The sequence below is a fragment of the Panthera leo genome, chromosome A2 (assembly GCF_018350215.1).
Source record: "Panthera leo isolate Ple1 chromosome A2, P.leo_Ple1_pat1.1, whole genome shotgun sequence".
In the NCBI taxonomy this organism is placed as follows: domain Eukaryota; kingdom Metazoa; phylum Chordata; class Mammalia; order Carnivora; family Felidae; genus Panthera; species Panthera leo.
The window spans coordinates 120,614,187-120,639,384 of NC_056680.1; the positions used below are offsets into that span (position 1 = coordinate 120,614,187).

The following is a 25,198-nucleotide window of genomic DNA, read 5'->3' on the forward strand; positions in this document are numbered from 1 at the left end:
GTTGACACCTATTCTTTTGAAGGTGTTCCAAAAAATAGAAATAGAAGGAAAACTTTCAAACTCCTTCTACAAGGCCAGCATTACCTTGATCCCAAAACCAGACAAAGAGCCCACTAAAAAGGAGAACTACAGACCAATTTCCTTGATGATCATGAAGGCAAAAATTCTCAACAAGAGACTAGCAAACCAAATCCAATAATACATTAAAAGAATTATTTACCATGATCAAGTGGGATTTATTCCTAGGCTGCAGTGCTGGTTCAATATCCACAAATCAATCAACTTGATACATCACATTAATGAAAGAAAGGATAAGGACCACATAATCTTCTCAATAGATGCAGAAAAAGCATTTGACAAAATACAGCATCCTTTCTTGATAAAAACCCTCAACAAGGCAGGGATAGATATAACACACCACAACATCATAAAGGCCATATACCAAAGACCCACAGTAATATCATCCTCAATGGGGAAAAACTGAGTTCCTTCCCTCTAAGGTCAGGAACACAACAGGGATGTCCACTCTCACCACTGTTGTTCAACATAGTGTGGGAAGTCCTCACCTCAGCAATCAGACAACAAAAGAAATAAAAGGCATTCAAATTGGCAAGGAAGAAGTCAAACTTACACTCTTTGCAAATGACATGATATTCTAGGTGGTAAACCCAAAAGACTCTGCCAAAAAATTGCTAGAACTGATACATGGATTCAGCAAAGTATCAGAATATAAAATCAACGTACAGAAATCTGTGGCATTTCTATATGCCAATAATGAAGCAGCAGAAAGAGAAATCAAGGAGCCGATCCCACTTACAACTGCACCAAAAACCATATAATACCTTCAAATAAACTTAACCAAAGAGGTAAAAGTTATATATGCTGAAAACTATAGAAAGCTTATGAAAGAAATTGAAGAAGACACAAAGAAATGGAAAAACATTCCACACTCATGGACTGGAAGAATATTGTTAGAATGTCAATATTACCCAAACCAATCTACATATTCAATGCAATCCCTATCAACACCAGCATTCCTCACAGAGCTAGAACAAACAATCCTAAAATTTATATGGAACCAGAAAAGACCCCAGATGCCAAAGTAATTAATTTCCCCCAAAAGGAAAAGAAAAATTAGGTATATCCTCACCAAGAAAGAGCTGGCATAGCTACATTAAAATTAAATAAGGGAAGAAATGTTACTAGAGGTAGAAAAACATTTTATAATGATAAAATGATCAATTTTAAAGGACAATACAAAGATTTTAATTTGTATGCACCTAGTAACATATTTTCAAAATAATAAAGCAAAAATTGGGGCACCTGGGTGGCTCAGTCAGCAGATAGATCCTCTGACTTCAGCTCAGGTCATGATCTCATGGTTTGTGAGTTCGAGCCCCACATCAGGCTCTCCGCTGTCAGTGCAGAGCCTGCTTCAGATCTTCTGTCCACCCTCACCTCACTACCCCTACCCCTGTTGCACTCTCTCTCTCTCTCTCAAAAATAAACACTTAAAATAATAATAATAATAATAATAATAATAATAATAATAATAAAGCAAGAATCGGCAATCCTAAAAGGAGAAATAAACAAATCCACAATCACAATGGAGTTTTTTTTAAGTTTATTTATTTATTATTGAGCGAGAGCGAGAGAGAAAGCACACAAGCTAGAGAGAGGTAGAGATTGGAGACAGAATCCAAAGCAGGCTCCAGGCTCTGAGCTGTCAGCACAGAGCCTGACGCGGGACTTGAACTCATGAATGGTGAGATCATGACCTAAGCTGAAGTCAGACACTTAACTGACTGAGCCACCTAGGTGCCCCACAATGGAGGACTTTAATACATGCTTCAGAGTAACTGAAAGAAAACACCACAAAAATTAACAGCCAGTAAGAACATGGAGAATCTGAACAGAATAACAAGTCTTCTAACTGACATCTATAAAACATGTACCCAACAGCAACAGAATGCCTCACATTAAACTGACATATCATAAAGCAAGTTCTTAACATATTTTTTTTTAAATGTTTTTATTTATTTTTGAAGGAGAGAGAGACCGAGCATGAGCAGGGGAGGAGCAGAGAGAGAGGGAGACACAGAATTTGAAGCAGGCTCCAAGCTCCGAGCTGTCAGCCCAGAGCCCGACGCGGGGCTCGAACTCACAAACTGGGAGATCACGACCTGAGCCAAAGTCGGACGCCTAGCCTACTGAGCCACCCAGGTGCCCCTTAACATATTTTTTAAAGTTTATTTATTTATTTTTTAGAGAGAGAGAGAATTCCAAACAGGCTCTGCACTGCTCCAATGCAGAGCTCGAACTCAGAAACTGTGAGATCATGATCTGAGAGGAAGTTAAGAGCCAGATGCTTAACCGCCTGAGCCACCCAGGTGCCGCTTAGCACATTTTAAAGGACTGAAATCATTCAGAATATATTCTCTGACCATAGTGGAATCAAGCTAGAAATCAAAAATAAAAAGACACCTAGAAAATCCCCAAATCAACTGGTCAGAGAATAGAAATTAGAAAATATTTTGAACTGCATGATAATGAAAATACAACACACCAAAAATACAACACGTGTGGGATACAATTAAAGAACTCATAGAAATGTATAGACTTACATGCACATATTAGAAAAGAAAAACAAAAATTCTATCTACAAAGTGGGTTTAGGGGGAACATATGTCAACCTAACAATGAAGGTCATATATGAAAACCCCACAGTGACCATCATACTCCATGGTGCAAAACTGAGAGCTTTCCCTTTAAGGTCAGGAATTTATTTAGAACAACAAGCAGATGAGGACAAGCACGTGGTCAATGCAGGTCTCTGTGTTCTCTAGCTACCCCCACACCCTCCTTCACTGGCCAGCGGCCAGGAGAAGCTGGAGGGGAAGTGGGTCTGGAGTGGCAAAAAGCTACACTTTCCAGAGAGTGCTCCTGTAAGTCAGTCTTACTGCAAAAGGGTCAGCAGGGCGCCTTCCCAGCTGAGGAGCACAGTGAGAGTGAGCAGGCCTCCTGGAGAGTGGAGACCTCCGTCCATTTCATTTGTTCATTTACACTCATCTTGCACAAAGGCAACTGGACCCCTGCCCTCAAGGGGGCTCACAGACAAGAGAAACAGCACAAACAGAAATCTAGCCGTTCACCAAATGCAAAGAAAACAAACTAATAGAAGAACGGAGGAAACAAAGCAAAGACTTCTGCCTGAGGTAAAGTTGGAACCCTAGAACGGAGTGAGGTCTGTGCTAGCCAAAAGTCTGCAAACGGCAAGCAAGGCCCGGGGTGCTTAGAAGAGCCCTGCGACCGACCTGCTGTCAGAAGGCATGTGATGAGGTCACAGGAACACATTGGACAAAGTATCACTTAGAAAGGAGCCCCACTTGGGGGTGCCTGTGTGGCTCAGTCCATTAAGCATCCCACTTCAGCTAAGGTCATGATCTCCCGGTCTTCTCCCATCCGTGAGTTCGAGCCCCACGTGGGGCTCGGAGCTAACAGCTCGGAGCTTGGAGCCTGCTTTGGATTCTGTGTCTCCCTCTCTCTCTGCCCCTCCCCTGCTCACAGTGTTTCTTTCTCTCTCTCTCTAAAAATAAATGAACATTTTTTAAAAATTGAAAGAAAAAGAAAGAAAGAAAGAAAGAAAGAAAGGAAGGAAGGAAGGAAGGAAGAAAGGAGTCTCACCTGGGGAAAGAACAACTGGGACTCACATGCAGAGACTGAGCGACTTCTGTTCCCCTTTCATCCCGGAATCACGGGGAGGCCCTTCCCCTACATTCAGTTTCACTTTCTAATGAGGGATTTTGCCCAGTCCTGTGGCTTTCTTCCTTTTCTACTATCCCAAGAGACCCTGAAAGTAAATGCGCACTCTTTGTAACTAAGATAAAAAACATTTTATAAAGATGCTCATCTCTATAGAGGTTTCTTTTTATGTCTGAATAACTTTCCCCCAGTAGGAAAGCAATTTATCTGCTCACTGTGGAAACTTTGGGAAATGCAATAAATAAATAAATAAATAAATAAATAAATAAATAAATAAAGAGGGAAAAAAACCACATCACCTACACCACTGTTAACATTCTAGACTAACCTTCTACATTTTGGCATCATTATATATATATATATATATATATATATATATATATATATATATATATATATATATATGCTGTCCCTTTACCATTATCTTGTGTTTCTGTGTAACCACCAAGGCCCTCTCTTGAGCTGCAGAAGCCAGTTTCTGACAGATGCTTTACTTCCCCGGTTTTTATTTTTATAAAGAAAAATAAGAGCCACCTGCCACTCTTTGATCTTTTAAAGCCCGTAACTGAGAAATTCCATGTGCCAAACAAAGGATCAAACATGATGCCGGCTGGTGACACCTCCGCTGGCCTGGCCCTGCCTGCCTGAACCCCCACAGCAAATCCAGAAGCCTCCATCCGTGGCCAGTCACAAGACAACACAGTATCGTCAACAGGACCTGCAGATGGGCCGCCAGGGAACAGGCAGGGGAGGGGCACCGGCAAGACTCCAGGATGTCGGCCTCCCGTGTCCTTCTCCAGAGGTCGGGTGTCACGGGCTGCACTGCGTGGTGGCTCCAGCAGGGCACAGAAGGACCATCACTAACACTGAGTAAGCACTTTACTAGGGGCGCGGCATCCAGCCAAGGCTTTCCAGGACCTGCGAGAGATACAGTAACACAGGGCTAGATGTGGTCTCTAGAGCCAGCCAGGCCGAGGGACGGAATTTAAACCCTGTTCCCTTACTCATTAGCAAGCTAGCCGCAGCTTCTCTGAGCCTCAGTTTCCTCACAGTGACAGCCCCTGCCTCAAAGTGTTGCTACAAGGACTGAGTCATTATTCAAAGTGTCTAGACTGGGCATCAAGTAAAAATACTCAGTGATTATCACCTAATTTAATCTTCTCTATTATCTCCCTCAATTCTTCGGACAACCCTAGGTGGCAGAGGCCATTGTTATGGCCGATTCACAAATGAGAAAGCTGAGGCACACAGAGGTTAACTATCTTCCCAGAGTCACCGAGTTTATAACCTGACAGGGCAGACGGACAGAACACAAGATTTCAGTGTGGTGAGCACACCGAGTGAGAAATGAACCAAGAGTGCCAGTGAGATGTGCAGCGGCCCGCGGGCCTTCCTTGGGTCCCACTGGAGCCCTCTGCAGTGGCAGGTGGCCGGGAGACGTGCTCAGAGCCCCTGTCTCTTAGGAGCGTGAATGTGAGACACACTGAGACCCAGGAAACCCCCAGCACATGAGGACTGGGTCAGGGCTGCCCACTGCTGAGGGACACGATCTCCACAGCCACCCAGGGGTCATACTCCTTAAATCCCGTGTATCTTTATAATAAACCTCCGTGCACAGAGAGGACCTCAGTGTTATCTCCGAGTGAGATCGTGAGTTACATGCAGCAGCTTTGCCCTGAGCAGAATCACGGAGCAGAGCCCGGGGGCAGAGGTCACCCTGCCCACGGCATAACTGTGCATGTCAGCTACCAAATTTGGCTTCTACCCCCACTGACAGGGCCTCAATCAAGAACAGAAGCCTCAAGAAAATCTTTCCCCATAATCTACACTGATCCCATGATTTCACTCTTCGACACTCTGCTGCTGGGAATTCATCCTGTGCCTGGAACACTTGTATTTCAAGATAAATGACACAGCTTTCCACAAATTGGTGTTGCAATACCAGGCAAGATGAACAGATCCGAAGCCTATTCCTTCCAACATTCTTCAACAATGTAGCAGATGCAAACTGCTACATTGTGTAGTCGAGCCATTCTACAGGCATTTCTGCTGCTGTCCCTTTCTGTATGGAGGCTGGGAACACATACTAACAGAAACAAAACCAAAGCCAGCTTTGCTGGTATCCAGCTGCTATGGAATCTGGCCAGGGCTATGAGCTCCTGTACCTATGCTGACCCCAGCGCCACCTACATCCCTCACTGCCCTCCCCCCCACCCCCAGTTCAGTTCATTTCTCTGAGGTTATTTTTGAGAGAGAGAGAGAGAGAGAGAGAGAGAGAGAGAGAGAGAGCGAGAGAGAGCGCGTGCACGTGTGAGAGGGACAGAAAGAAGGAGACAGAAGATCTGAAGCAGGCTCCACACTGTGCGTGCAAAGCCTGATGCGGGGCTTGAACTCACAACCATGAGATCATGACCTGAGTAGAAATCAAGGGCTGCTTTGGGGGTGGGAGATGGGTATTGAGGAGGGCACCTTTTGGGATGAGCACTGGGTGTTGTATGGAAACCAATTTGACAATAAACTTCATATACTGAAAAAAAAAAAAAAAAATCAAGGGCTGCTTAACCGACTGAGCTGCCCAAGTGCCCCTGTTCATTTCTCTAAATGTGAGTTCTCAAACAGGCTGGTGCTCCTTGAAAAATAGACACAGTGATAGAAGTAGGTGGCTCATTAAATAGTTTGGATTCTTGGGGCGCTCGGCTGGCTCAGTCAGTAGAGCGTGCAACTTCTGATCTCGGGGTTGGGAGTTCGAGCCCCACATTGGGTACAGAGCATTACTTAAAAATAAAATATTTAAAATACATAAATAAGTAGTTTGGACCCTCTTCCTAGGTACCAGGGAGGGTTACACTTCCCTACCCCCTTGAAGTCACTTGCTTTGAATCATGACCCACCAATAATGACAACAGGGACTGCCTCCTGCCACATTGGGACAGGCACAGTATGAGCAAGACACAAACCTGTTGTTTGAGCTGCTGAGATTTTGGAATTATCTGTAACCCAGCCCAGCCTGAGGGAGACCACGCTTTTGGACAAGAACAGCATTCAGCACGTTGCGAAACTGAGGCCCAGAGTGGAGAAGTGGGTTGTCAAAGTCCAGACAGCTAGGCAGGGCTGGATGCACACCACGGCTCCCACCCTTCCTTCACAAGACGGCAGTTTCTGGAGGACAGGACCCCGGGACATTAAAGGATCATGCATAGTAAAGAGAAGTTGCTACAATTTTTTTTTTTTTCAGATACCATAAAACTGACTGTATTTATGGAGTTCAGGGTTAGGTTAAAATAAAACACCACTCTCCGTCTCGCTCTGACTTACGGTCATCTATAAATGAAGATACTAACGTATGAAGCAGAAAAAAGGCACACGAGCAAGTCCTGCATATCCTTGATTTCTACCGCAGCGGCCGCATCTGCTTGTTGTGGTCCCACATCCTGTCGTTTCACCCAGCTACCTGCCCAGTGCCAGAACCACTGCACCTCAGCCCAGTCCACCGTCACCACGTCAGGACTGTCACGTACGAACCATCGTCAGTGACGAAGACATACGTACTGGCACAGAAAGGTCTTCCAGACCTATCATCACTTGAAAAACACACACTGCTGGGGCACCTGGGTGATGATCTCGCGGTTCATGGGTTCGAGCCCTGCGTCCCCATCCAATGAAGCGACAGGTCATGGAAACCAAGCAAACTCAGAGGAGATGCTACGACTCTTTCTGGGCACCTGTGAATAAAAGAAATGCTCTTTCTGGTTTAGTGAAATATCACAGTCAAGCTGACAGGTTTGTGGGCGGGAACAATTTTATTTTGTCTTCAATTTGGTAGGAGGCTGTCCACTCATGGTATTGCCACTTAACTCCGGTTTGAAATAAGGAATCAAAAGTGAAAATATCAATCCTCACGAAAAAAATTACAGAGCAAAAGAATGAACAAAACTGACTTGTAAGTAGATATTTTTCAATCTTCGGACCTCAAGCAATACCTTATTGAAGAAATGTTCCATGATTATCAAATATTTTATTTCCTTTTGTATTTTCCCCTTCCTTTCATGTAACACAAGCCTCTCAACGGTTTAAAACAATATCGGCTCATTTGCCTTCCGTGGAACATCTTGCCCCTGAGTGATGTTTGCATTTTGATGGAGGACTGCCGCAGGAAGCTCACATTTTCCCACCCGATATCCGCTCCCCACCCAAAAGGTAACGTTACCAGTGAAACCATTTGAGATTCTTTCCCCTCTCTGTTAAAAGCACATCCTATCATGAATGTCAAACCAGCAAATACCACCTCAGCAAAGCCACAAGCTGCCACACGCACTATGGGTTTCCAAAACATTCTCACTCCCACAGCCCTGAACAACAGAAATCGATCATTGATATCAGATAATAGATAACTGGTGTTTATTTATTGAATTCAGATTTAAGAGGAGCTCAAGAAAGCCACCATTCCCGGCCTGCCTCGGAGATATTCCCCAGATTATAAAACATCGATCAGAATGGACTCTGCCAACCTGAACATAGACCCCAGTGAAACCCACACACGCCCATGAGGGTCGACGATTACACCTGCAGTCTTCTCAAGGAAATTTCTCCTCTCTTGAAGAAGATTCATTTTGGTGAATAGGACCCACAGCCTCCTCAGACCAGTCTTAAAATGACGAAGATAATTATACTGTGTTTATTGACGTGGACTGGCTGGAGTGAGGATTTTTTTTATTTTTTATTTTATTATTATTTTTTTAACGTTTTACTTATTTTTGAGACAGAGGGAGACAGAGCATGAATGGGGGAGGGTCAGAGAGAGGGAGACACAGAATCTGAAACAGGCTCCAGGCTCTGAGCTGTCAGCACAGAGCCCGACGCGGGGCTCGAGCTCACGGACCGCGAGATCATGACCTGAGCCAGAAGTCGGCCGCTTAACCGACTGAGCCACCCAGGCGCCCCTGGAGTGAGGATTTGAACAGCCTGGCCCCACCATTCTTCAAGGTGCCCAACCACGGGGTGGGTGGACTAACCCATCCCAACAGCAAGGTCACAGAAAGCGAGTGCCTAGCATATGTTTACACAGTATCGGCAGTGCTGTGCAGAGAACACGCACAATGGGGCGACTCAAACTGGCTCCACTTTCCCTGCTGCGTAATCCACAAAAACATTAGCTCAGTTATGCTCCCAGGCTTCTGACACTAGACAAATGCAAACTGCCATTCTTTAATGGGCCTACATAGAACTCTTTCTCTCGCTCTCATGGGCTGGTTGTTGTTGTTGTTCCTATTAATTTTTCTTACATTGTTTTCAATTTCTTATCCTGGGACACAAGCCCACTCCTGTATGCCTCTATCATGCCGGAAAACTACTGACAGTTTCCTCTGGAGAAAACGTAGCAGATGGGTGAGGCTACAGTTTATTATTTGAAGCTTTTAAACTCCATTAACACTCGTTCGCTTTAAGTATCTGAAAGCCCTTAATCCCTCAGAATTTCCAAGCAGATACAGAAGTCGATCTCCCATCATCTCTCTTCTGTGCCACTGCCCCTGCCCCCTCTCCTTCTATCTAGCTTCCTTTTCTATCTTCCTTTCTTGGGCAAGTGCCACAGAACTCCAGATGCAGACGCAGCCAGCCACCCTGCCTACAAAGGAAGGAATGCTGCCCCAGCTGATGTAAGCCCTTGGGAGGGGATGGAAGCTGACAGAATGCAGACCTCCTGTCGCGGGGCCTTCTGGGAAGTCCAACTTCTGACTCCACATGGCTCAGAGTCAAGCCTCCTGGTTGAGATACACTGCATATAATGTATGCAGAACCAGCCCCTTGCTTTTCTGCTGGAACCCTGGGGCTTTTTTTTTTTTTTTTTTTATCATTTATTTTTGAGAGACAGAGCATGAGTGGGGGAGGGGCAGAGAGAGAGGGAGACACAGAATCCGAAGCAGGCTCCAGGCTCTGAGCTGCCACCACAGAGCCCAACACGGGGCTCGAACCCACAAACCAGGAGATCGTGACCTGAACTGGAGTCAGCACTTAACTGACTGAGCCACCCAGGCGCCCCTGGAACCCTGAACTTCTTGAGTGGAATAGAATGTTGTCCAAGGCCCCCATTTTCGAGGTGAGGAAACCCGAGGCCCTGGGCAGTATGGATCAACCAGAACTAGAAGCCAGGCCTCCTGGCCCTGAGGCAAAGGCTTCTTTTGCTTCCTTGTGATTAGAATAGCTGCCTGGGTGGGCAGAAGCATACACCCTCCCCCCAGGTAGCGATGGACAGACACCTTGTTCTTCCCCTCGGCCCCCCTCTCTCTCCCCCCCCCCCCCCACTTAGAACTCCCGCTTCTCTCAGAGGACGAGGTACTTCACCTTCTCCCTTCTTAACTTCTCCCTTCGTGCTGATTGATGGTGGCCATCAAGGGCCAAGCAAGACTCTAACACCAGGTTACCTGATTCCAATCACAGCAGTGTGATTTGGACAAATGACACCACACCCCCCACTCTGTGCTTCAGTGTTCTTCCCTAGAAAACGCAGACAAGATTAGCGCCTACCTCCTAAGATCGCCGTGAGGGTTCAATGAGTTCATACACACGCGGTGGTTAGGGCAGCGCGGGTCACGCTGCAGGCACAGACCATGATGGAGAAGGCAGACGAGCCCAGGACTTGTGCCCCGTTCATCCTTGAGGTCCAGCATTTGACTGCGAGCGAAGAGGCCTATCTGGTTAGTCACTGCACTCTAGAACACAGTGGATGCTAGATAAAAAAAAATTACTGAGGGGCGCCTGGGTGGCTCAGTTGGTTGAGCGTCCGACTTCGGCTCAGGTGACAATCTCACCGTTTGTGAGTTCGAGCCCCGCGTCAGGCTCTGTGCTGACAGTGAGGAGTCTGCTTGGGATTCTCTCTCTCCCTCTCCCTCAAAAATAAACGCTTAAAAAAGTTGTGGAGTGAATGAATCTGGCACAACACACTGCTTAGAGCAGGGGCTTCCTTACTGTGCACTGAATGAATATGCGAATACTTAGGGGAAGTTGCTTGCTAAGGTGATTGGTGGATAAATTCAAATCTGAGGGCACGAGTATCTTCTATTGCTCTAAGGCATTTATATCAGCTGCTGCGTTGAAAAGGCCAACCAGAGCCCAGCTCTCAACTTCTAGGACATTGTCTATCCATGCACCCAGGACAAAATCACTTGTGCTTTGTGACAGTGCCCCCCCCCCCATGGTGCCTTATGGGGGCTGACATGCAATTATTGATTGACATTTTCCTGGTGTCATCCAGGCTTTGAAAAACGAAGTTCCAAAAACACCCTGCCTGGGATCCATCTCGGAGGGGCCAGTAAATAAAAGTAGCTCAATAAGGAAAGAAGACTGAAGACAAGAGACGCTTGAATCAGAAACTCAGATCTGGAACTCTGTAAGCGGGTTTAAGCACTTAGGCGGAAGGAAGTGCTCCAGAAGCAACAGGTCTGGGACATCTGGGGGTGGCACTGAGAACCAACACAGAGAATGTCTGGGGCTGCTCAAAGGAAAGGCGTTCCACCAGAACAGAATAAGTTAGTCACTTCAGAGGCTTGAGTTGAAACTTGACCTTGAGTAAATAAACACCGCTGACTGCTGGCCAAAACACTTAGCTGGAGAGTTTTATTCACCCCACTTGAACATGATGCCACAGTCAGAACCACGTGGGACCCAAGTCTACCCAGGAGCTCGGCTGCAGGGTATCCGGGACGTGATGCCGAGTTCCCCCAGAGGCAGCACCACCCTGGGCCTGGGCCCTCCACAGCCCTCAGCCAGTGTGGTCCTGTGGTAGGGAGCAGGCCTCCCACCAGCCAAAACACATCGCCTCTGACTCTGTCACCTCATGACAACATCACAGAAGTATGGAGAAAGAGGGCAGTGTAGATCCCCCCAAAGCAAGCTGGCATGCCATGGTGAGGTCTCAGCCCCCTTACGGTTTGGAGGCTTTTCCTATGACGTGAAAGCTCCAAATAAAGAATTTGGTTTTTTTCCAAACCCTGTGCCTTTTAAAGGTATGCCATTCCCCCGGCTAATGAACAGGGCAGAGAAAGCACCTCTTTCAGGGCTTTAGGGCAATGCCAGACGAGAGCAGACTCGTATGAAAAACTATCCGATGTCCCTTCCCTTGGCCAGGGAGGCAGGGTTCCCAGGATTTGGTACCTGCAGATCCTGACAGTCTGACACCCATACTCCCCACCCTGCCTCTGCTCATTAGGTCCTTTGGTTCCTGTTTCCAAGGAGCCAGAAAGGACTGATCCGCCCACCTCCATCCACCAAGGCTCCTGCTGAGGGAATCCTGGCACCTAGGAGGCCCGCACACGTTTACACATCTGCCCCAGAGAACCACGGAGCCAGTGCTGTGGTTAGGTGGGTCAGGCTCCGATGTCTGATTCTGCCATCTTTTACTTTAGTATGGGCTTCAGCTGTTTCATTTAGAAACTGAAAACCGAAATTTCCGCCTCCAGAATTGTCTCACACATTAAGACGAGGTTTCTAAAGCTTAATAAATAGGGGTTAACTATCTTTTTCTTGTTCATTACTAACAGAAAAAGCAGGGGTTGGGGTGGGGGGTAGGGATCTCCTGAAGCCCCACCCCACGGCCTTTTAGAATAAAATTCCAAATCCTTCCCAGCCCAGGAAGCTGGGCGTGGCCTGAGTTTGGTTCACTCTTTAGCTCTCTCGGCACATTCCCCAACACAGCCGGTGCCTTCCCGCCTCTGAGCCTTCAAACATGCTGTTCCCTGCGTTTGGCTGCTCCAACTCCTTCTCATCCCAAGTTCTAGTTGAAAAGGCTCATTCTTGGAAAAGCATATCTCAGACTGCCTTAATCCTGGTGCAGCTCTGATGGTCTGTCTCATGGCATACCATTGTTTTCAACTTACGGCGCTTACCACAGTTTCAAACTATGTGTTTGTGTGTTACACCCCTTCCTCCTCCAGGATCCTGCAAACTCCATTTGGCCGGATGCTGGGTCCAGTTCATTCACTGCTGTATCCCAGTGATACAGATAGACTCCTGGCACTAGCAAGGCCTTCCGATAATATTTGTTGAATTAATGTGTTGAAGAATTGAATCTCCAGCAAGCCAGGAGGAACCAGGAGCTACAAACAGCTTTCTAACAGCCCTCAACACCAGACTGGGGAGCCAGCGAAGCACTCCACACTTTCTGTTTTCCCAGAAAAACAATCGCCACCTCATTATCTGAAAGGCTGAAGCATCCTCCATTCACTCAATGGAGAATGTGCGTATCTGGGCCCGTGTTCCACTGGCTCGGGTCTCCTGGAAGATTGCTAGATCTCCAAAAGAGGCAAAAGCTCCTGGGGTGTAAAGAAGAGGGACGGGGAGGAAGGAATTTGTGAAAAGGCAATCACCTTGGACCAGGCACTTCACTTTCGATGGCATGCTGTTTGAACACTGTGCCCAGCGCAGCCCCACCTGGAACTTCCAGGCCTGCTCTTTCCACACACCTGTCTGGGTGAAGGTAGGTTTTATTACACCCAGGCTGTCTCAGTGCACTGAGATGACATTTCTCTCAAATAAACATCATAACCCACTCTAAAAACATCAGTCAATAGGAATATCAGGGCTCCCCCAGCCCCACCACACCCAGGGGATGTTAGATCAGCCAGTGGAAGCAATTGTTGAGGCTTAAAAGCTGCAAGTCTGGGGTTGAGGCTGGGGGTGGGGGGGGGGGGGGTGGGGGGAAGTGCCGCTGTATAAGCAGGCAGTTCTTTGGCCGCTGGGGCCCCCGTGTCCAGAAATACGGGTCTTCAAAGAGCAGAAGCACGTCTTCGGGCCAATTACAGAAGGCAGGCACGGGGAAGTGGGGGAGGTGAGCAGAGGCAGGGGCACCCACAGAGTGCAGCTTCAGTGGTTGATAACAGGGTTCCGCTTCAAATCCTGGGTGCAGCCTTTACTATCTGTTCACTTTGGATGAGTTCTTTCATCTCACTGAGCTTCGGTTGTCTCATCCGTAAAATGGGATAACCAGCACAGAGGGTTGTTGGGAAGATTAAATGCACTAAAAAAAAAAAAAAAAAAAAAAAAAAGGCACCACCACCACCAAATCCTGAAGCCTTTAGACCAGGGCTACACACAGTTAAATCTATGTAAGTGTTTGCTATTATATAGGGTCTTTCAGATCAGATGCATCATCATTTCATTCCATCAAGCCTCAAACCAATGCTTCCACATAAGGTAGAGTTATCCATCCCCATTTTGCAGATACAAAAACTGAGACTCACGATTGTTAAGTACGTTAGCCAAAGCCACATAGCTCAAGGGGTGGCAAGACCAGCACTCTGACCCCAGTAATCTGCGTACTCATTATCACAATAATTGGCATTTCCTGAAAGCCAGGTGGCTTATATCAATTACCTCATCAAATACGCAAAACCACTCAGTAAAGAAAGAATTCTTATAACTACTTGACAAAGGAGGACACAGGGTGAAGAGGTTAAGTATCTTGGCGAGCTCACACAGTTAAAGAACAAAGTAGTAGCTTGAGTTCAATTCTGACCCCCAAACCAGTTTCTTTCATTTACATCCTGCCTGTCTGTATTTGTTACAGATCTCATGTGTCCACTTGAAACCATGGATGTCCCTGAATTTGTATTAAATGTAAAACACCTCCTTGTTAAACGGGGTCCATGAGTGGCTCCATCCCAATGAAGGAGCCCGCTGTCAAGAACTGTAAGAAATAAGGATAGCCCCAAAGAACAGCCTAGCTTTCCACCAACTTCCTTCTAGAAGGTTTGGTTTGCGGTCATAGATAGCAATTGGGGAATGTGTTAAAATGGAGTATGGGAAGTTCTTAGCCATCTGGCTTTAATATTTCGGGAATTAGAACACCACAGATATTTTCTCAAGTTAGTCATCACCTGCCACGGAAGGGTTTTCCCTAGCAACGCATGACTGTCCTACCCAGTTGCGTGTGCCTCTGAAAAACTCTATGTCCTCCCAACTCTTTTCTTCCCTTAGGTGAAGACACGTAAAGAGGCCAACTACCAACATCCTGAAACAAACAGAACAGTGGCGACTTTTCATGTTTTATTAAAATACCGACCTACTAAAATCTGGTGCTAATCTGGTGCTCACTTTGCAATTATCTGGGCCCTTATGTTGACCTGTTTATTAATACTTGAAACTATAGTTTTGTGAAACAAATTCCAAAGTGGCAGTTTACTAGGCTACCTTCCGTTTTTAACAAAGTGCAGTACAAAACTGCCTTGCTGGCTTTAGAACAGCCCCTTGTTAGGGCACTGTGCCCCAGCAGAGGGCCAGGACGCCCTCAGAGTGACCGCACCCAGGCCTGCCTGACACAATGGCTCCAGAGGCTGGGGCGGGGGGATGACGAAGGTAGGGGTGGTGGTGAGCTTGGCTTGGCCAACTCTGCAAAGTGATCTCTGCCCACAGTTTGGTCTGCGGCAGTTCTAGATAAAACGCAGGGATAAAAATTCAAGCCAGGAAGTCTGGCTTCGACACACTTAACGGCACTGGGTAAAAAACCATAAATTAACTGAAATGGCAGGGACTACTCCTTTCTTACTACAACAGGCAAGTGTGGAAAAAAACACTTGCCCTCAATGAGCATTATCTGATGCACCAAAGACTTTTCCTCAAAACAAAGTTGAGACTGTGGACGGATGGAAAGAGGCCCTGCGGGTGGGACACAATTGACGTTGCCCAGGCGGTGAAAGAAAACAGGGCTTCTAGAAACGTGCAAAATATCTACAGCTTCTGCATGACAAAAATTCAGCACAAGTACAAATTTTAGCTTTTCTAATCTCATCTTGCCTAAAGTCGTCCCAAAAAAGAGAGCCGTAAAATCAACTGGAAACGTAAACCTCAAATCCCAGGCTTATGTCTTAAGGGTTGGAAGAAATAGTGAACTCTCCAGCTAAAAAGAGACATGAATTCGATAGTCTCACGTAAGCAAAAGTCAGCGATTGCACATATACGGCAAAAACACTTGATCCTAGTTTTCACATGACATCACTGTGCCGAACGCAATTGTCCAGTCTAAACAGTGCTATCGTCACTACAAGCGATCGTCAGGGGCACACACAGCGGGCCCCAGGGTGAGAGGTTCATCTGGGATGCAGCATCGACAGCTGTAGGATCTGGGTCCCCCTTCCCCAAATTCCTGTTCTTGGTCACTGAAGGACGATGCGTCGTCCCTAAGCCAAGAGGCAGAGGCAGAACAGAAGCAGCCTGGGTGTAGTCTGGGCATGCTGCCAGGAGGAGAGCCACGTGTGTGTGCCCACATCAATTCTGAGACCCTACAGACAGCACAGCTTTCTTAGGAGCCCATTTTTCATAGAGGTGGCAGCGGGGTGCAGAAGTCTTAGGATTAAGGGCTGCTTTTTTTTTTTTTTTTGTCAAAAAATTCATTCCCGTCAATGCATTAAAGCTGTATTCCAGACCCATCAATAAACCCTGGGGGAAGGGGGTGGAGGGAACCAGTGGCTTGAAATTCCAGACCTCAAAGCACCCAGAGGCCCAAGAGGAAAGAAGCCTTTCCCTTAGCAGGGCCAGACAAGAGCAGGGGAATGGAGCGTGGAGGGAGACAGTTTCTACACAAACACCCCACCCCCCACTTCACGGCTGTGTCAAGTAAACAGCAGCGACAGACAGCAGACACGAAGCACTGCCACTGTGCCTCATGACCACCACTCACAGAGCACCTGCCATACGTCACCTGCCCTGCCAGGCATTTGCTACGCACTATCTCGCTTAACTATAAGGGTCCTCATACCGCTGTTACTTTTACCCCCAGTTTTCAGGTAACTTCCCTATGGTCACATATCATAGAAGCGACAGAATCTGAATTTGGGCCCAGGTTTGTTGGGAGTCCGAAACTCTGAACTCACTTCTCCATTCCACAAAAATTAAATGTACTCTTCTTAAAACCTTTGAAAGGCCCTTCTTCTACCTCTAGGCTGTTGTTTGTTTTCAACCCACCTCTTAAAGCCGCCCCGCACGTGGGGTAGAACCGTGCGTCTTGCCCAATGGCCCTGCTTCTGGGATTACAGCTACTTGCCCACCAACATTGCCCCCACGGTGAGGAAGGGTCCATCCTGTGAAATCCACTCCTCTCAGAAACCCACAGGAGAGGCACCCCGCCCTGGACATGATAGCACCCAGACGGGGGCTTTTGGAAGGACGGACAAACCCAACCCTGTGGCAACACCCGGCCTCATCCTTAAATCACCCAGAAGTCGCAGAGGCCGCGGGTTTCCTGGTTTCCCCCAACTTCATTTCCAAGGCAACAAGGGAGCAATTTCCCAGACGCAGAGTCAAGCGGGGATCGTAACCAGGCACGCCTTCTGTTTTTCACAATGTGCCAAAAGACTGACGAACATAAGAGGGTCTCTTCAACACGCTATTCGCCCTGCCACGCACAGTCTCATTCCCCTTTTGGTGGCTAACAAAGCCTGAGGGCCACACAGGACACTGGGTGCCGAGGGATCCGTCTGCAGCTGGACTCCATCAAGGCCCCTGTGTGCCTTCCCACCTTCCTCAGCAGCCACGCTTTCTTCCGTCATTGGCTCCCAACCCTGGCTGCACATTGGAATCACCTGGGGAGTTTAAACGCTATCGAAGACTGGGTCCCAGCCCCAGGGATTCTGATGTAATGGGTCTGGGATGGGGCCAGGGCAGCTGCATTTTAAAAGTGCCCAGGCGATTCTAGGGTGCAGGCAGGATTGAGACACCCTAAGGAGGGAATCAGTGATTCTGCAGATGCTCAAGTTCGTCCCTCTGAACTTTCTCTGCATTCCTCAAACTGTCTGCACTTTTCCGACTCATTTCACCTGTAGCTCCTCTGTTACGGAACCAGGCTGGAACGCTGGCGGAGAAACCAAGCAGCACTCGGAGATCTTGGTGGATTGGAGATTTATTTAGCACCGGCGGGCCCAGAGGAGACCGTTTCTCCAAAGATCTGAGCCCCGAATGCAGGTGGGAAGGGCAATTTATAGCTGTCAGCTTCCGTATTCGTGGCGGGTTTTCGAGCGCGTGCGCGGCAAACAGGGCAAGAAGAACCCGGAAGAGGGGTCTCTAAGCCAGAGACCAGAGCTTGTTTTAGCCCCATCGGCCATCTTTGGCATTCTTTATTCACTTCTCCAACATTCCCCCTGCTTTGATGCCTTTTAAAAAAACTTTTAGTAGTCATCACCTTTCAGTTTTACAGGTTGGTACTCTCAGAAGGCTAAGATACATGTAGTAGTTTGGCAAGCAACAGTGTTTTCAATAAAACATACCACGGCATTCAGTATACAGGGCCCGATGGATACAAGTAAAATTATGGAGAGGAGGGGCCCCTCCAGGGCAGGAAGCCAGGATGCCCAATCTGTGAGATGCCATCCTTCTTATTGATACTTTCCTGTTGTCTATGTTGATTTTTTTTTTTTTTTGAGTTCCTTAACCTTAGTTGTAACTGTTCCTGATTGGTTTACGAAATAGCAACATTCCTCCCCCAGAAAGATGCAGATCCCTCTTTTTTTCTGAAGAGACAAGGTGGAGGGACTTACCGATTTTGGAGGGTCACTGCCGCCAGAGAGTTTATTTGGCTTTGTAAGGTTACCAGAGAATCTGCCACCCGTTCCATGTCTTCATTTATCTCTTGAGATAGTCTATGGTATAGTCCTACGGATGAACCTATGCCCCCAATTCTGGTTCCTATTCTTGTCGCAATTCCTGCTCCTATCAGAACGGGTAGCAGGATTGCCTGTTTAGCCAGGGACTTGGGGCTAAAGGCTGTTAGGAACTGATCTGCAGTGTATACGGATACCTCTGGGGTTAGGAAGACGGAATAACATATCTGAGTCCAGTTGGCCTCTAAGCATTGGTAGACCGAATTAGAACACAGATAGAACACCCCAGGGGTTGAACATAGGGTTCAAATATAACCTTCTTCTTTAAAGTTATATTTTTTGCACATAGAGAGGTACCATTCATACCTTCAGGGACTGTACAGGTTAGATTGTCGGTATTTGTGTGACGGACCCCAGTGGCCAGGGGTCCAATTAAGACAGAGGTGTTGGTTTTGAGATTTTCAGGAGCTTCCCAGGTCAAAGGGATGGGAGCGGCTAAGTGAGCCCTCCGGCTGAGGGGCAAGCACATCCAACAGGTTTGGGTGTGATTATGTATTTTATGGAGGACTTGTAGTGTTGGCCCAACGCTGGAGTGGGGAATTGGTAAGCATCTGATTGAGGGCTGAAAGGTTCAAACCCCGGTAGGCTGCCCAGGGAGCGGTTGCCTTTACGGCTTGTATTACCCCATCCTGGCTATCCTTTATAACTTTTTGAAGGGCCCTGTCTTGCACCCCTCCCCCGTCCGAGATCCCCCACTGAGGAAGGTAACTGTAGCAAGCTCGCTTCCCTCTCTGGAGGCCCTTGTTGTGACGTGGGTTCCTGATATTTTGGGTTATCTCTACAGTCCAATACTTAGCCCTTGGGGCACTGGGTGACCGACAGAGAGTGGGTGTTTCTCCCTGGTAGCAATCTTTGTGGAGGGAGGTGAAGGTGCTGAATGCCCTTGACCCCCTTATTGTCATATAACAATCCTGGGGGCAAAGTGGGTAAGCGGCAGTTGTGAGGGTGAGAGACGTTATCATAATATACAGGCAATACTTAATAATCTTCCCATCCAGAGGAGGTATGTGAGACCCAGCATGCATCTTTTGTCCCATGTCTAGCTTGTTGATGCAGTCTCTATCAGCCCAACAGTAAGAAGTAAGATCAGGGCTATGACACCAGTAAGGGGCAAGGGCTGGCAGAGTTTCATCTGAACCCCTGGGCTTGGTCCATGGGTTGATTTCTCAAGCGTCTGCCATGTACAGGCCAGCCAGCTTCCGGGCTGTGGCTGGAGCAGGGCTGGAGGTCTCGGGGGCCAGTTTCCCTTTTGAGGGTCAGTTTAAGCAGGTTGACTGGATCTGGATCACTTCGCAGGTTGGGGGTTCTTCTGAGTTGGCCTTCTTAACTCTGGAGTGATAGACCCAAGGGGTGATACCTGAAACTTTAAGGGCTGTAGGAGTTGTTAGAATAACAGTATGAGGCCCAGTCCACTGTGGTTTAAGACGTTCCCTCTTTCAATCTTTGACCCATACAGAGTCTTCTGGCAGAAAGGGGTGAACGGGGGTCCCTAAGGAAATTGGGGCCTTCTCTATGGTGTATCTCTATAACTTGTTTAGGACTGCCCCCAAGGTCTGGAGCTGTTCTCTTATTCCCTTGTCTTCAATCTGGTGTAGGTCTCCTGGGAGTTTTTTTAAACATGGGGTGGGGGTCGCCCATATAATAACTCGAAAGGGGAGAATCCTAGTGCCCCAGGCGTGCATCGGGCACACAAGAGGGCCAGTGGTAGAAAATCTGGCCATGGGAGATTAGTCTTTTGGTGGAACTTAGCCAGGGTTTCCTTGGAGGGTGCGATTCATCTTTCCCTGAGCTCTGGGGTAAGCAGGTGTGCAGTTTCCAGGTAATGTTGAGGGACTTTGTCAGGGTTTGTATAATGTCTGCCACAAATGCAGGTCCCTTATCACTGTGTACGGTTAAGGGTAGGCCAAACCGAGGCACAATCTCCCGTAGAAGAGCTTTGGCCACCTTGCGACTCCGTTCCGTTCTGGTCGGGAATGCTTCGACCCATCCCGAATATGTGCAGATTATTACCAGAAGGCACCTGAATCCTTTATTTGGTTGTATGTCAGTAAAGTCCACCTCTAAGTCTTCGAAAGGGGCGGCCCCCATCCTTTGTGGGCCAGGCGAGGGCCGAGGGGCAGACCGAGCATTGTTTTTGGCACACATTATACACATTGTTCACGGACAGCTCGGCATAATGCCGGCAGCTGGCTGATACAGTAGGTCTTTTTGAGGAGGGCCTCTAGAGCAGTTTTTCCTTGGTGCCTGAGTTGGTGATATTCCTTCACTAGGTGTCTTCCCATAGATGACGGGACAAAGATGTGCCCATTTGGCATGACCCACCATCCCTCTTTGTTTAGTGTGCCTCCTTCTGTGGAGGCCCAACTTTTCTTCTCATTTGTATACAGGGGTGGGGAGACTTCCCTCTGGGGCGCGAGAGTCATAGTGTAGGTAGGAGCTTCGCCTGGGTCACCACAGGCGGCCACGCTCGCTGTTTTGTCAGCCAGGTGATTTCCTTGAGTTCTGGGGTTGTCTCCTTTCTGATGTCCCTTACAGTGTAGGATAGCTACCTTGTCTGGCAGCCATACAGCCTCAAGAAGCTTTAGTATTTAGTATTTTTGATAGTTTTCCCTGCAGCAGTAAGGAGGCCTTTTTCTTTATAGATGGCCCCATGTACATGCACAGTAGCGAAGGCATACCGGGAATCAGTGTAGATGGTAACTCGTTTACCTTTGCTAAGGATGAGGGCTCAGGTTAAGGCTTACAGTTCAGCTCGTTGTGCCGACCATCCTTCCGGCAAGGCCTTGGCTTCCAGAACTTCGGTGGTTGTGGTTACTGCATATCCTGCTCTACGGCTGCCCTCTTGTAAATAGCTGCTCCCATCACTGAACAGGGTGATCTCCGGGCTTGTTATAGCCTGGTCTTGGAGGTCCAGGCGGCTGGTGTAGACTTCATCCACTACTTGGGAACAGTCATGGTCAGGTTCTCCCTCCTCCGTGGGAAGGAAGGTGGCTGGGTTTGGTGTTCTTACTGTTTCAAGAGTGACCCTTGGGTTTTCATAGAGAAGGCCTTGATATTGTGCCAGCCGAGAATTGGAGAGAAAACTAGATCACTGGGTGCTCATCAGGGACATGACCACGTGTGGGACGTTAACATTAAGTGTTTGTCCCAGTGTGAGTTTGTCCGCCTCCTTGATGAGTAAGACTGTGGCTGCCAGCACTCTGAGGCACGGTGGCCATCCTGCAGCCACAGGATCAAGTTTTTTTGATCCAGGTAGGCTACTGGCCTCTCTCCAAGTTTGGAGAGAAGATCCCAGCCCAGGAGAGGAATCAGGCAGCCAGGTAAGTAGAAGAACTCATGTCGGACCTTGTGACCCCCAAGTTCACATTGTCGAGCTTGACAGAAGGGCTATTGTATTGCCTGTGTCCTAGTAGCCCCAAGCATGGTTGCTGTTTTTTGGCTGAAAGGGGCCACCGGGGAAGTGACAACCAAGTGTTGAGCCCCAGTGTCAACCATGAAAGTTATTGTTCGGCCCCCTACTTTTTTTTTTAATTTAATTTTTTAAATTTACATCCAAATTAGTTAGCATATGTTGCAACAGTGATTTCAGGAGTAGATTCCTTAAGCCCCTTACCCATTTAGCCCATCCCCCCTCCCACAACCCCTCCAGTAACCCTCTGTTCGTTCTCCACATTTAAGAGTCCCTTATGTTTTGTCCCCCTCCTTGTTTTTATATTATTTTTGTTTCCCTTCCCTTATGTTCATCTGTTTTCTCTCTTAAAGTCCTCATATGAGTGAAGTTACATGATATTTGTCTTTCTCTGACTAATTTCACTTAGCATAATACCCTCCAGTTCCATCCATGTAGTTGCAAATGGCAAGATTTCATTCTTTTTGATTGCCGAGAAATACTCCATTGTATATATCTATACCACATCTTATTTATCCATTCATCCATCGATGGACAGTTGGGCTCTTTCCATACTTTGGTTATTGTTGATAGTGCTGCTATAAACATGGGGGTGCATGTGTCCCTTTGAAATAGCACACTTGTATCCCTTGGATAAATACGTAGTAGTGCAATTGCTGGGTCGTAGGGTAGTTCTATTTTTAATTTTTTGAGGAACCTCCATACTGTTTTCCAGAGTCGCTGCACCAGCTTGCATTCCCACCAACAATGCAAAAGAGATCCTCTTTCTCCACATCCTCACCAACATCTGTTGTTGCCTGAGTTGTTCATGTTAGCCATTCTGACAGGTATAAGGTGGTATCTCATTGTGGTTTTGATTTGTATTTCCCTGATGATGAGTGATGTTGAGCATCTTTTCATGTGTCGGTTGGTCATCTGGATGTCTTCTTCGGAGGACTGTGTATTCATGTCTTTTGCCCATTTCTTCACTGGATTATTTATTTTTTGGGTGTTGAGTTTGATAAGTTCTGTATAGATATTGGATACTAATCCTTTACCTGATATGTCATTTGCAAATATCTTCTCCCATTCTGTTGGTTGCCTTTTAGTTTTGCTGATTGTTTCCTTTACTGTGCAGAAACTTTTTCTTTTGATGAGGTCCCAATAGTTCATTTTTGCTTTTGTTTCCCTTGCCTCCAGAGATGTGTTGAGTAAGAAGTTGCTGCGGCCAAGATCAAAGAGGTTTTTGCCTGCTTTCCCCTTGAGGATTTTGATGGCTTCCTGTCTTACATTTAGGTCTTTCATCCATTTTGAGTTTATTTTTGTGTATGGTGTAAGAAAGTGGTCCAGGTTCATTCTTCTGCATGTCGTTGTCCAGTTTTCCCAGCACCACTTGCTGAAGAGACCGTCTTTATTCCATTGGATATTCTTTCCTGCATTGTAAAGATTAGTTGGCCATATGTTTGTGGGTCCATTTCTGGGTTCTCTATTCTGTTCCACTGGTCTGAGTGTCTGTTTTTGTGCCAGTACCATACTGTCTTGAGGATTACAGCTTTGTGGTACAGCTTGAAGTCTGGGATTGTGATGCCTCCTGCTTTGGTTTTCTTTTTCAAGATTGCTTTGGCTATTCGGGGTCTTTTCTGGTTCCATACAAATTTTAGGATTGTTTGTTCTAGCTCTGTGAAGAATGCGGTGTTAGTCTGATAGAGATTGCACTGAATATGTAGATTGCTTTGGGTAGGATCGACATTTTAACAACATTTGTTCTTCCTATCTAGGAGCATGGAATCTTTTTTCCATTTTTTTGTGTCTTCTTCAATTTCTTTCATAAGCTTTCTATGGTTTTCAGTGTATACATTTTTCACCTCTTTGGTTACATTTATTCCTAGGTATTTTATGGTTTTTGGTGCAATTGTAAATGGGACTGATTCCCTGATTTCTCTTTCTGTTGCTTCATTGTTGGTGAATAGGAATGCAACCGATTTCTGTGCGTTGATTTTATATACTGCAACTTTGCTGAATTCATAAATCGGTTCTAGCAGTTTTTGGCAGGATCTTTTGGGTTTTCCATATAGAGTCTCCTCCTGGGTGGTCTGGATGACTTTTATTTCTTTGTGTTGTCTGACTGCAGAGGCTAAGACTTCTAATACTATGTTGAATAACAGTGGTGAGAGTGTACATCCCTGTCTTGTTCCTGACCTTAGGGGGAAAGATCTGATTTTCCCCATTGAGCATGATATTAGCATTGGGTCGTTCATATGTGGCTTTTATGATCTCGAGGTATGATCCTTCTATCCCTACTTTCTTGAGGGTTTTTATCAAGAAAGGATGCTGTATTTTGTCAAATGCTTTCTCTGCATCTATTGAGAGGATCATACAGTTCTTGTCCTTTCTTTTATTGACATGATGAATCATGTTAATTGTTTTGAGAATATATTGAACCAGCCCTGAGTCCCAGGTATAAATCCCACTTGGTCATGGTGAATAATTGTTTTAATGTATTGTTGGATCTGGTTGGCTAATATCTTGTTGAGGATTTTTGCATCCATGTTCATCAGGGAAATCGGTCTATAGTTCTCCTTTTTTAGTGGGGTCTCTGGTTTTGGAATCAAGGTAATGCTGGCCTCATAGAAAGAGTTTGGAAGTTTTCCTTCCATTTCTATTTTTTGGAACAGCTTCAAGAAAATAGGTGTTAACTAAATGTTTGGTAGAATTCCCCTGGAAAGCCATCTAGCCCTGGACTCTTGTTTTTTGGGGAGATTTTTGATTACTAATTCTACTTGTTTACTGGTTATGGGTCTGTTTCTATTTCTTCCTATTTCAGTTTTGCTAGTGTATATGTTTCTAGGAATTTGTCCATTTCTTCCAGATTGCCCATTTTATTGGCATGTAATTGCTCATAATATTCTCTTATTGTTTTTATTTCTGCTGTGTTGGTTGTGATCTCTCCTCTTTCATTCTTGACTTTACTTATTTGGGTCCTTTCCTTTTTCTTTATGATCAAACTGGCTCGTGGTTTATCAATTTTGTTAATTCTTTCAAAGAACCAGCTTCTGGTTTCATTGATCTGTTTTGTTTTGGTTTTGGTTTTGGTTTTGATAGCATTAATTTCTGCTCTAATCTTTATTATTTCCTGTCTTCTGCTGGTTTGGGGTTTTATTTGCTGTTCTTTTTCCAGCTCTTTAAGGTGTAAGGTTAGGTTGTGTATCTAAGATCTTTCTTCCTTCTTTAGAAGACCTGGATTGCTATATATTTTCCTTTTATGACCGCCTTTGCTGCATCCCAGAGGTTTGGGGTTGTGGTGTTATCATTTTCATTGGCTTCCATGTACTTTTTAATTTCCTCTTTAACTTCTTAGTTGTCAGCCCCCTACTTTCATTTTGACTGTGGGCTCATGCAGCCCAGA

At 46.4% G+C, this 25,198-nt stretch overlaps 1 protein-coding gene across 2 annotated transcripts in view; it reads right to left on the reverse strand.

The window, feature by feature from the left end:
* NOD1 (nucleotide binding oligomerization domain containing 1) overlaps positions 1 to 25,198 on the reverse strand; it is a 76,078-nt gene that overhangs the window by 47,933 nt on the left and 2,947 nt on the right. Inside the window, exon 1 of one of the 2 annotated variants that reach the window (XM_042921396.1) lies at positions 3,685 to 3,738. The exons of the other annotated variant lie outside the window; for it this stretch is intronic. The gene's annotated coding sequence lies outside the window, so the exon portion shown is untranslated. Of the gene's footprint in view, positions 1 to 3,684; positions 3,739 to 25,198 lie in introns of those variants that run through there. 2 annotated transcript variants of the gene reach the window in all.